At 39.3% G+C, this 12,656-nt stretch overlaps 1 non-coding gene across 1 annotated transcript; it reads left to right on the plus strand.

The window, feature by feature from the left end:
- Positions 1-10,699: 10,699 nt before the first annotated feature.
- Positions 10,700-10,830, plus strand: LOC111765664 (small nucleolar RNA SNORA31). The gene has a single exon (XR_002797955.2). It is a non-coding gene; the product is annotated as a small nucleolar RNA SNORA31 (small nucleolar RNA).
- Positions 10,831-12,656: the final 1,826 nt, after the last annotated feature.

Raw genomic sequence — 12,656 nt, forward strand, 5'->3', positions numbered from 1 at the left:
GTGTCTTTTTCAGTTGTTGGCAGTAGTGTTCAATAGATGTTAATTTAGGTCGAGATGTTTGCTTTTATCAGATTATCCATGTCATTACTGATGATTGTCTAGTCCTATCAGTTATTGAAGGATGAGTATTAAAATCTCTTCTAATATGACTGGATTTGTTTATTTCTCCCTTTAACTGATTTGTTTAGGGATTCATGTATTTGCTTCATCTGTTATTACATGTATACACATTTAAAATTATGTCTTCTGTTAAATTAGCTATTTTATCAATATGAAATGTCCTTCCTCTCTGCTAATCCTCTTTGTCTTGAAGTTTACTTTATCTGATATTACTATAGCCACTCCAGGCTTCTTATGCTATATGTTTGCAAATTTCTCTTTCCATCCATTTACTTTCAACTATAATATTTGGGTCTTTGTACTTAAAGTGCATCTCCTGTAGACACCATATAGTTGGGTCTTGCTTTTTCATCCAGACTGTCAAACCTGCCCTTTTAATTGGAATATTTAGTTCATTTACATTTAAAGTGAATATTGGTATTTGTTGGATTGAGATGTACCATTTTACTATTTGTCTTTTTTTTCTCCATCCATTTTTTGTTCCTTTGTTTCTCCTTTTCCTCCTTCTATGGGGTTTATTAAATAGTTCTTAGAATTCCATATTAATTTATCTATTACCATTGTATGTATGTTTCTTCATGTTATATTTTTAGTAGTTCCTTGAGGGATTGCAATATACATTCTTAACTTTTTGCAGTCTCCTTATACCATTTCATGTAAAATATAGAATACTTTGAACCACACTGGCCCTTTGATCTTTATACTCTGGTAATTGTCATACATATTACATTACATACATTATAAATCCCACAAAATAAGGTTGTAATTTTAGCTTTAAGCAGTCATGTGTATTTTAAAGAAATTAAAAGAAAAATTTAGTCTCATAGTTATCATTTCTTGTGCTGTTCATTTCTTGCTGAAGCTTTCATCTAGTGTCATTTCCTTCAAACCAAAAATTTTTCTTTAGAATTTCTCATAGTATAGGTCTGCTGGCAATAATTAGGCATTATCTGAAAATGTCTATATTTTGTTTTCATTCTTGAAAAAGTATTTTCAGTAGAGTTATTGGATGGCTATAGATCTAGGAAATTCCAGTTTTTTCTTTCTGCACTTTAAGGAGGTTGATCTGCTGTCTTTGGGTCTCCATGTTTCCGAATGAGAGGCCTACAGTTGTTTGAATGGCTCCCCTGTACATATGTGTCATTTTCTCACACTGCTTTTAAGCTGTTTCTTTTTAGTTTGGTTTTTAAGCAATTTGGTTATGATGCGCCTATTCTTGGTATTTATTCTACTTGAAAGTCACTAAACTTCCAATACGTAAATTTATAACTTTCATCAAATTTAAGAGCTTTTTGCCCACCATGTCTTCAAATATTTTTTCCACCCTACTCTCTCTCCTCTCTTCTGTGACTCCAATTACAGAAATGTTAGTCCTTTTTATATTGTCACCCTGGTCCCTGAAAGCTCTTCTTTCTTTCTAACTCTTCCATTTCTTCTCCCTTCTTTCTCTTTTTTTTTTTCCTTTTTCTGTTTTTTTTTTTTTGTGTGTGTGTGTGTGTGTGTTGTTTTTTTTTTAAGGAAGTAATTAACTTGACTGGATTTAAACTCCATACTCTGTCTCCTCCATGACTGGCAACATCTAAAATCTCTGTTCAGTCTTTTAGGCTTAGCTGACTGCTTGAAGTCTGCTGTACATGTGTCTAATTCAGAGGTCATATAGAGATTTGAAGAGCTTTTATACAGAATTGTAGCTTCACCTCTCTCACTCTCTCCTTTGCTGGATTTTCCCTCTCACTCTCCAGCTGCTCCTGGGTTTGTCCTCTGATTTTTAGCCAAATTAGACTGACAGTTTTTGTCTGAGTTTTAGTAACTACTCATGATGCTGGCTAGGGCCTTCCCACAGGCTAAAAGCCATAAAAAGTAGGAGGCTCACCTAATGCTATACCTTTTTCCAGTTGTAGATCTCCCTCTAGTTTCTGCCTGCTTTTAGTTCTACTCCAATGCCTTTAGGTAGTTTTTTAAAAAATATTTTGTCCAGAGCTTTTAGTTGCTATCTGCTAGAGAGTTTGCCTAAAGGAGATATTTGGGCAATATTGGAAATAGAACCCCTAATTTTGTATTTGAATTTTTATATTCTTTAAGAGAAGCTTTGGGGAAGTGGATTTGGCTAAACTGTTAGAGCATCCGCTTACCACTTGGGAGATCCAGGGTTCAAACCCAGGGCCTCCTGACTCATGTGGTGAGCTGGCCCACACACAAGGAGCGCGTGGAGTGCAAGGAGCCTCCCCGTGTGAATGAAAGCACAGCCTGCCCAGGAGTAGCACTGCACACACAGGGAGCTGATGCAGCAGGATAACGCGATAAAAAGAGACACAGATTCCTGGTGCCACTCACAAGAATACAAGCAGACACTGAAGAACACACAGCAAATGGACACAGAGAGCAGACAACTGGGGGAGGAGTGGGAAGGGAAGAGAAATAAAATAAAAAATAAATCTTAAAAAAAATTTAAAAAAAGAGAAGCTTTTAAATTGTGTAAGGTTCAGACCCAAAAAAACCTGCAGCCTCTCCTGCCCACAAGGCTATTTCCTGGAAGACTCGTGCTGTACTGAGGAGAGTAGCCTTTATAGTGATGATGGTATTGAATAAATTCCCAGCACCTGCCAACAGCAACAGGTGCATACATCAATTCCCATAGCATTCCAAAGGGTTGATGCAGAGGGACTTCAGTTCAACATTGTACTCGTTGTCAATATTTAGATAAGAAGCTCTTTCTTTCTCCCCCATCTGCTTTTAGCCCCTGCAACATTTTGAGTTTTCTAGAATTGTTGCTCTTCAAACAGGGAGAGCTCCTCATTTTGGTCCAGCTCCCTCCTTTTGCCATGTGGAAAATGAGGCCCCCAAATGAGCAGCACCTTATGTAAAATATTAGTGGTGGTTGAGGGGGTGGCACAGAACTCAGATTCATGAGGTCCTATTCAGTTGCACAATCTGGGACACTACCATGCTTATATAGAACTTACCTTACTCTACTTTTTATTATGGTATTTATGGACTATATACCGGGTCTCAAACTCTTTTTCTGGGGTCATCAGGTCTCAACTCCAATGCCAGCCCTTCAGAGAGTCTTTCTTGAGCCTCTCTATCAAAAGGATGCTGGATGTTGTGTGTCCTGTCGTGGCCCACTGGGTGCACTGGGGGAGTGTGGACTACAATGTGGACCACTGTCCATGTGCTGCAGCCGTTCTCCAGAATGTATTCGCCGGGTGCAGTGCATGTGCCACAATGATGGAAGAGTTTGTTGATGTGGGAGGGGTGGCATGGGTGGGGTGGGGTGGGGCTTATATGGGGACCTCATATTTTTTTAAAGTAACATTTTAAAAAAATAAAGAAAAAAAAACGAAAAAAAAGAAAGGAGCTCTTCTTGACACTTTCCCTTCATGTCCCTTTGTTTTCTTGCTTTTATGATGCTGCCTATCTGAAATAACTTTATTTATTCTTCTTTATAGGTTTATGATCTACTTGCCCTTAGAATGTCAGTTCCATTAGGCCAAGAATCTTCTTTGCTTATATACCAGTATCCGTACATATAGGCCCAAACCAAGTGTGCAGTAGTTGTTGAATAAATATTTGCTGAATGAATTAGGATACTCCTAATGGTAGAGGAAAATTAATGGCTTTTCCCAGAATCTGGGGACTTGGCCTACCATAAACATAAACGTTCTTTGCCACCTTTTGTTTTACCTTGACAATTCTTTCAAATTTTGAATTTTAAATTATGTATTCAGGTCCATAAAAGTAGTTATTATCATGTTGTATAGAAGAACCCATTAGTCATATTTTTTGGTGGAGAAAATAAAAAAGCCATCTATCCAAATAAATCTCAATAAATGATATTTAATGCATTTTCTTAGTTTTTTGTTTTTCAGAAATGAACCAATAGGGAGGTTGGTATTTAAGTAATTAACCATAAAATGGTAAATGGGAAATTCAACCTTAAATAGAGCATAGCTAATATCTTTTTCTTCTCACTATCTGTAACTATTGGAATGTGAAGACAAGACATTTCTGTCTTGTATGTTTTTCTTTCTCTACTAACTAGCAAAAATGGCTATTAGGTGGATCATGAACAAATATATTTTAAAAACCATTTAGAGGGGCGCAGATGTAGCTCAGTGGTTGAGCGCCTACTTGCCATGTACAAGGTCCTAGGTTCAATCCCAGGTACCTCCTAAAAAAAAATATTAGAAATGTTTGGTACACTTTTCACTGAGAACCCTTTTGTATTATTCAAATTTCTTTTACCATGTGATGAATTATCTATTAATTTTTTATTTAAAATATTTTTCAAATAGTATTTGGTGATGAATCTTGTATTCACCCATGTGGAAAGCAATTCAGGATTAGAGAGAGAGAGAGAGAGAGAGAATTAGTTAGCCAAAGAGGTGTTGATGCAAAGTACCAGAAATCTGTTGGTTTTTATGAAGGGTATTTATTTGGGGTAAAAGCTCACAATTACAAGGCCCTAATGAGTCCAACTCAAGGTTGATTTCTCACCAAAGGCAGTTGCCATGTGTTGAAGCAAGATGGTTGCCAATCTCTGTGAAGATTCAGGCTTCCTTTCTTTCTGTTCCAGGCTGGCAAAGGGCTTGTTTCTTTCTGGGCTTTCTCAGTGCTGCAAACTATCAGGAAAATGGCTCATCTCTCTTTCCAGGGCTTCAGGATCAAAGTTCTCTCCTCTGCCATGTCTGTGGAGCTCTCTTTCTTCCTGTGCCTTCTTCTGTGTCTTCTTGAGTGAGTGACTGTTTATATCAGCCCACCAAGGGGGTGGGGACTTAACCTGAGGTATGCCTTACTGGTCGAATCAAAGCCCTAATCTTAACATAATTTAATCAAAGACATCTCAGCTGAATCTAATACAATTAAAGGATATCACACCCAGAGGAACAGACCAGTTTACAAACATAATTCTTCTCTTTTTTGGAATTCATTTGTCATATTCTATCCATATTTTTATCTATCATCTATCAATCCATCTATCTAAATATCCATCTATCTGTCTACCTATCTGTAGACAATCCATTTTCTGAAACACTTGGGTATAGATTGTATACATCATGCCCCTTGGACACTTATTTTGTATACTTCCTGGAATCAAGGATATTCACTTATGTGTGCACCTTAAGTGCAGGTATCAAGGTCAAGAAATTATCATCAATATAAAGCTTACAGCCTATATTTCAATTTTTTTCACATTTCCAATATGTCCTTTTAAGCCTTTTCCCTCCCTTGTTAGAGTCCATCTAGAGCAATGTATTGCCTTTAATTGTCACTGTCTCTTTTGTTGCTCTTTTTGTGTGTGTGTGGAAACATACATATAGCATAAACTTTCCCATTTCTACCACTCCCAAACATATCATTAGTGGGTTTAATCACATTCACTATGTTGTAGTACTCTCACCACCTTCTGTTACTAAAATTTTCCTATTTCCATAAAAGAAGCTCTATACCCACTTTGTATAAACTCCCCATTCCCACTGCCCCCCACTCCTGGCTATGTGTCCTCCAATTTCAGTCTCTATGAGCTTACATATTTTCCAATATTTTCTTTGTAGTTATCATGTAGTTAACATCCTAAATCTGTAACATTCTTGTTTGCTTTGACACCAATTTAACTACAGTAATAAATATATGTATATATATATATATAAAGTATGTTCCTAAATCCTGCCATCCCCCCCACCTTTATGTAGTTCTCATCACAATTTATGTTTATATGAGTCAAAAGCCACTTATTTTTCATTACATTTTATGCATTTGCCTTTTAGGTACCATACAAAGTAAAAAGTAGCAATACAAACCAAAGACACAATAGTGCTAGTACTTATATTTACCCCTGTCACTACCCTTATTTAGCTATATATTTCTTCATGTAGCTTCAATCTATTATCACGTGTCCTTTCCTTTGAATCTGCAAAACTCTTTTTAGCATATCTTATAGGGCCAGTCTAGGGGTAATGAGGTGATGAACTCCTTCAGCTTTTGTTTTTCTGGAAATGTCTTAATCATTCCTTTTTTTTTTTTTTTTTTAAGGAGGTACACCCTCTTCCCCTCATTTTTTTCTTTTTTTTTTAATTATTTTTTTCTTTAATTCTCCCTCCCCCATTTTAAAAAAAATAGTTTTGCTAGCTGTAGAATTCTTGGTTGCCAGTTTTTTGCTTTCAGTCATTTAAATATGTCTTCCCACTGCCTTCTGGCATCCATGGTTTCCAATGAGAAATTGGTACTGAAAACTATTGAGGCTACCTTGTACATGACACAGTGCTTCTCTCTTGCAGCTTTCAAAATTATCTCTTTATCTTTAGCATTTGATAGTTTGATCATCATATACCATGGCATGGTTCTATTTGGGTTTATCCTGTTGGGTGTTCAATGAGTGTCTTGGATGTGTATATTCATATCTTCTGTTAAATTTGGAAGTTAGTCATCATTTCTTTAAATATTCTCTGTATTAGTCAGCCAAAGGGGTGCTGATGCAAAACATCAGAAATTGGTTGGTTTTCATAAAAGGTATTTGGTGTAGGAGCTTACAGATAACAGGCCATAAAGCGTAAGTTACTTCCCTCACCAGAGTCTATTTGGAGCAAGATGGCTGCTGATGTCTGTGAGGGTTCAGGCTTCCTGGGTTTCTATGTTCCTGGGGCTTGCTTTTCTCTGGGTTCAAGGTTCCTTCCTTCCTGGTGCTGGCCTCTCTTTGCTCTCCGTGCTGACTTCCCGGGTCTTCAGCATCAAACTCTAACATCAGAAATCTCCAACTCTGTTCTTCGCCATGCCTTTTATCTGTGAGTCCCCACCCACCACGGGGTAGGGACGCAATGTCCTAATCATGACTCAGTCATGCCCAGGTACAGATCAGATAACAAGCATAATCCAATATTTCTTTTTGGAATTCATCAATTATATCAAACTGCTACATTCTCCCTGCATCTTTCTCTCTTTCATCTCCTTTTGGGACTCCAACAATATGTATTTGGTATGCTTGATGGTGCCCTACAGTTTCCTCAGGCAGTGTTCACTTTTCTTCATTCTTCATTCTACTCCTTAGCCTGGATGATTTCAATTGTCTTATCTTAAAGTTCATTAATTCTTTCTTCTGTCAGCTCCAATCTGCCGCTGAACAATTCTGGAGAATTTTTAAGTTCTATTACTGTTGTCTTCAGCTCTATTGGGTCTCTTTTCATAATTTCCATCCCTCTATTGATATTCTTTGAGATCATCAATCATTGTTCTGACTTCCTTTACTTCCATTTTTCCTAATAGACTTTTTTTTATTAGAGAAGCTGTAGGTTTAGAGAAAAAGCATACATAAAATACAGCATTTCCATTTTCCACCCTCTTTTTAACACTTTGCATTCGTGTGGGATATTTGTTACAATTCATAAAAGAACATTTTTATTATTGTACTAATAACTATAGTCCATCATTTACAAAAGTGCTCACTATTTGCATTGTGTAGTCCTGTGGGTTTTTTTATTTTATTTTATTCTAGTAACATATTTTTTAGTTCTTTGTCCATGTTTACTTTATTTCTTTGAGCATATTTAGGATCATTTTTTAAAAGTCTCTGTAGAGGGAAGCAGATGTGGCTCAACTGATAGTGGGTCTGTCTACCATATGGAGGGTCTGTCTGGGTTTCGATCCCAGGGCCTCCTGACCCGTGTGGTGAGCTGGCCTACGTGCAGTGCTGCCTTGTGCAAGGAGTGCCATGCCATGCAGGAGCATTCCTGTGGGAAACAATGGTACCGTTTCCATGGTTATGCTGTTAACACAGGAATGCAGAAAGTAAACACGACTGAAGCTGCTGGGGGCAGGGAGAAATACGAGAAAACAAACTTTGTAGTTTGAAAGAGCACTAAGTCCTTGTACTCTGAGATAAGATTTTTATAGTCCTGCAGCTTGTGAGAATTTTTACTGTGCAGCTGCATGCTATCACTTGTGCTTACAGTAGCTTGAGGATATGTAATGCTACTTGGAAATAATAAAGTTGTCTGATGAGCTTGAGGATTCAATGCTCTCAGAACCCCTGATCCCAATCTCTCTTTGTCTTTCATTCCTGATACCCTTCAGGCCGACATTCCAACATATCCCTGTGTAGGGGTGCCCCATGTGCAAGGAGTATGCCCGGTAAAGAGAGCTGCCTGCACACAAAAAAGCGCAGCCCGCCCAGGAGTGGGGCCTCACATACGGAGAGATGACACAGCAAGATGACGCAACAAAAGAGACGCAGTTTCCCAGTGCCACCTGATAATGCAAGCAGATGCAGAAGAACACAGAGCGAATGGACACAGCGAGTAGAAAACAGGCGGAAGGGGAGAGAAATAAATAAATCTAAAAAAATAAAAAATTTAAAAAATTTTAAAATATAAAAGTCTCTGTAGAATACCAAAGGTCTGGTCCATCCTCCTAGCTGATAGTTTTTAATGCTTTAATTTTCTTCTTTACTTGGGCCATCATTTCTTGTTTCTTTGTATGTTTTATAACCTTTTGTGAAACCTGGACATTATGATATTTTAATGTGTTATAGGTAGAATTTAAACTCTGAGGTGTCTGTTCCTTAAACTCCATCCATCTATTGTTATGACAGAGCTTCCCTTGGGTGCAAGAAGCTAACAAAAAGAAGGAAAAAAAGAAAACACTTTTTTCCCAGTCTTTGCATATTGACCTGTGTGAGCCCTCCTTCAGGGCTTATCCATACAATGAGTTTGGAAAAGAGCAGGAGGCCAAAACATCCGGACCACCCTGATTCTTTCTGTGCATTTGGTCTTGACTTGAGCATGTGCCTACAGCCTTGGGAGTTCCCTGTGCTTGGATACAAATGTCCCCTCTTCCCTAGGAAATGTGTCCTAGGACAATTTCCTCAAGGTCCTGGTCACTACAGTTTATATCCTACAGCCAGAAATCTCTTGCCTCAGGCAGCCACTTGACTGCTCTCCCACAGTGTTCTTAGGAGCTCTGGCTGAAATGCTGTCTACACACAGGACAAATTCTGGGATGACCACTCCCTCAGGCCACCACCAGAAAGACTGAGCCACACATTCATGTTCCCAGTATGTACACAGGAAGGGGTTACTCTGTTCTCTCTGGAACTGGGATCTGGGACCCACACATTGGGATTGCAGGTCAGCTCCAAGCCACACTAGGAAGGGGTTATGGAGGGGCCAGATAGGATGCCAGCAGATTTTACCACTTTTAAGTAGTCTTTTTCTTGATAGGGCAGTCACCCTGTTACTGCAGTCCTTAACCTGTTTTCTGGAACTTTGAGAAAGATGGTTCTGACAGTTCTTGCCAGTATTTCAAAATTTCAGTGGGAAGAGTGAGCCCTGAAGTGTCTCACTCTGTCATCTTAATCAGAGAGGGATCAAGACCTAACTTCATAGCTGGAAGATCTAGAAAAAGAAGAGCAAACTAAACTTAAGTGAACAGAAGGAAGGAAATAACAAAGACTAGAATGGAGAGAAATGAAATAGAGAATAAAAAACAATAGAGAGAATAACAAAACCAAATGGAGGGTCTTTGAAAAGATCAATATAATCAATAAACCTTTAGCTAGACTGAAAAAAAAATCCACCACTCTTTCTTGATAAAAACACTCAGAGGGGAGGGAGTATAGCTCAGTGGCCTGGTGCCTGTTTCTCATGTATGAGGTCCCAGGTTCAATGCCCAGTACCTCTTAAACAAACAAAACAAAGCAAAACAAAACAAAAAACACTTAGAAAGCTAGAAATAGAAGGAAACTTTCAACATGATAAAGCACATATTCGATAAACTTTCTACTAATATCACACTCAATGGTGAAAATTTGAGAGCTTTCCTTCTAAAACCAGGGATCAGACAGGGATGTCCCTTGTCACCACAGTTATTCAACAGGGCACTGGAAGTTCTAGCCAGAGCAATTAGACTAGTAAAAGAAATAAAGGCATTCAATTTGGAAAGGAAGAAGTACAATTTTCCCTATTTACAGACAACATGATCCTATATATAGAAAATCCTGAAAAATCCATAACAAAGCTACTAGAGCTAATAAATGAATTTTGCAAAGTAACAGACTACAAGATCAACACCCAAAAATCAGTAGTGATTCTATACACTAGCAATAAAGTATGGGAAGAAGAAATTTAAAATTCTATTTATGTTAGCAACTACAAGAATCAAGTATCTATGAATAAATTTAACCAAGGATGCAAATTACTTGCTTATGGAAAACTACAAAACATTACCAAAGAAACCAAAGAAGACCTAAAGAGAAGGACATTCCATGTTCATGGGCTGGAAGACTAAATATTGTTAAGAAGTCAGCTCTACCAAAAGTGATTTACAGAATCAATGCAATACCAAACAAAATTCCAACAACCTTCTTTGCAGAAATATAAACACTAAATATCAAATTCAAGTGGAAGGGTAAGGACTGCCAAATAGCCACAATCATCTTGAAAAAGAACGAAGTTGGAGAACTCACACTTCCTTAGTTATGTTTTTAGGTAACAGGGGCGGGGAAATGAACCTGGGACCTCGTATGTGGTAAGCCAGCATTCAACCACTGAGCCAAAACCACACCCCATAACTTTAAAAATTATTACAAATGCATCTCTGACAGACCTGGAGCAGTTAATGTCTGCTGCTAAGGTTTCCACTACAGATACAAGGAAAAGAAGCCTGGCACTTTCTTCCTGTCTGATTGTGGTTGCCAAGATTAAATGGGGGAATACAGGAAACTCTAAAAACATGGGGAAGGGGAAATAATCTTTGCAACTGAGAAATAAACTTGTAAACAGCGAATAGTCTATTTACTCCACAAAAGGAATCTTTTTTGAAGTTTGGATTTACATGAGAAGTGTACCCCTACATTCTTGCCTTCTGGTTAAAGCTTTAACAATGTTGAAAGGTTTAAAAAAAGAAAAATCGATTCAAAGCAAACTAGTGTTCTTCCCTTTCGTCCTGGAACAAATCAAAGCAAAATTATTACAAAGCTACAGTGGTCAAAACAGCATGATACTGGCACAAGGATAGATATATAGACCAATGGAATTGAATTGAGAGTTCAGAAATAGAGCCTCCAAATCTTAGGGATAAAGCATTCAGTCTTTCACTCTTATTTATTTGTTTCTCCCCCACCCCCACCCTCATTGTCTGCTCTGTGTCCATTCACTGTGTGTTCTTCTGTGTCTTCTTGTCTTTTCTTTAGGTGGCACCAGGAAGCAGACCTGGGACCTTCTGGAGTGGGAGAGAGGTGCTCAATCTCAGCTCGCTGGTCTGCTTTATCTCTTATTGTCTCTGTGTCTCTTTTTGTTGAGTTATCTTGCTGCACCAGCTCTCTGTTCAGGTCAGCTTGCTGCATGGACAGCTTGCCTTCACCAGGAGGCACTGGGAATTAACCCCTGAACCTCCTATATGGTCGACGGGAGCCCAATCGCTTAAGTCATATCTGCTTCCCACAATTTCTTTTTATTTTTTATTTTTTTAAAGATTTATTTATTTATTTATTTCTCTACCTTTCCCCCGACCCCCACCCCAGTTGTCTGCTCTCTGTCTACGCTGAGTCTTCTTTGTCTGCTTCTGTTGTTGTCAGCAGCACGGGAATCTGTGTTTCTTTTTGTTGTGTCATCTTGCTGTGTCAGCTCTCCGTGTGTGCGGTGCCGTTCCTGGGCAGGTTGCACTTTCTTTCGCGCTGGGCGGCTCTCCTTGCGGGGCGCACTCCTTTCGCGAGGGGCTCCCCTACGCGGGGGACACCCCTGCGTGGCAGGGCACTCCTTGCGCACATCAGCACTGCGCATGGGTCAGCTCCACACAGGTCAAGGAGGCCCGGGGTTTGAACCGCGAACCTCCCATGTGGTAGACGGACGCCCTAACCACTGGGCCAAGTCCGCCGCCCACAACTTTTTTTTTTTTTTTTTTTTTTTTAAGAAGTCTAAGAAAAGCAATGAAGTTCTGATACATGAGACAACATGGATGAAACTTGAAGACATCAGGTTGAGTGAAATAAGTCAGACACAAAAGAATAAATATTTTATGATATCACTGATATGAAATAATTTGCCTAAACAAATTCATAAATTCAGAAACCTAGTATTCAGTTACCAGAGACTGGCCTCAAGGTAGTGAAGCAGCCTAGTGAGATAGGGAATCAATAGACAGATCTGGGGAAGGGGACTTTGCCCAATGTATAGGGTATCTGTCTACCACATGGGAGGTCCGCGTTTCAAACCCCGGGCCTCCTTGACCCGTGTGGAGCTGGCCCATGAGCAGAGCTGATGCGTGCAAGGAGTGCCGTGCCACGCAGGGGTGTCTCCCACGTGGGGAAGCCTCACGCACAAGGAGTGCGCCCCGTAAGGAGAGCCGCCCATCATGAAAGTGCAGCCTGCCCAGGAATGGTGCTGCACACTCAGGGAGCTGACGCAGCAATATGATGCAACAAAAAGAGACACAGATTCCTGTGCGGCTGACAACAACAGCAGCGGACCAAGAACACGCAGCAAAGGGACACAGAGAACAGACAACTAGGGGGTGGGGGGGGAGGGGAGAGAAATAAATAAAATCTT

The sequence above is a fragment of the Dasypus novemcinctus genome, chromosome 18, assembly GCF_030445035.2.
Source record: "Dasypus novemcinctus isolate mDasNov1 chromosome 18, mDasNov1.1.hap2, whole genome shotgun sequence".
In the NCBI taxonomy this organism is placed as follows: Eukaryota; Metazoa; Chordata; class Mammalia; order Cingulata; family Dasypodidae; genus Dasypus; species Dasypus novemcinctus.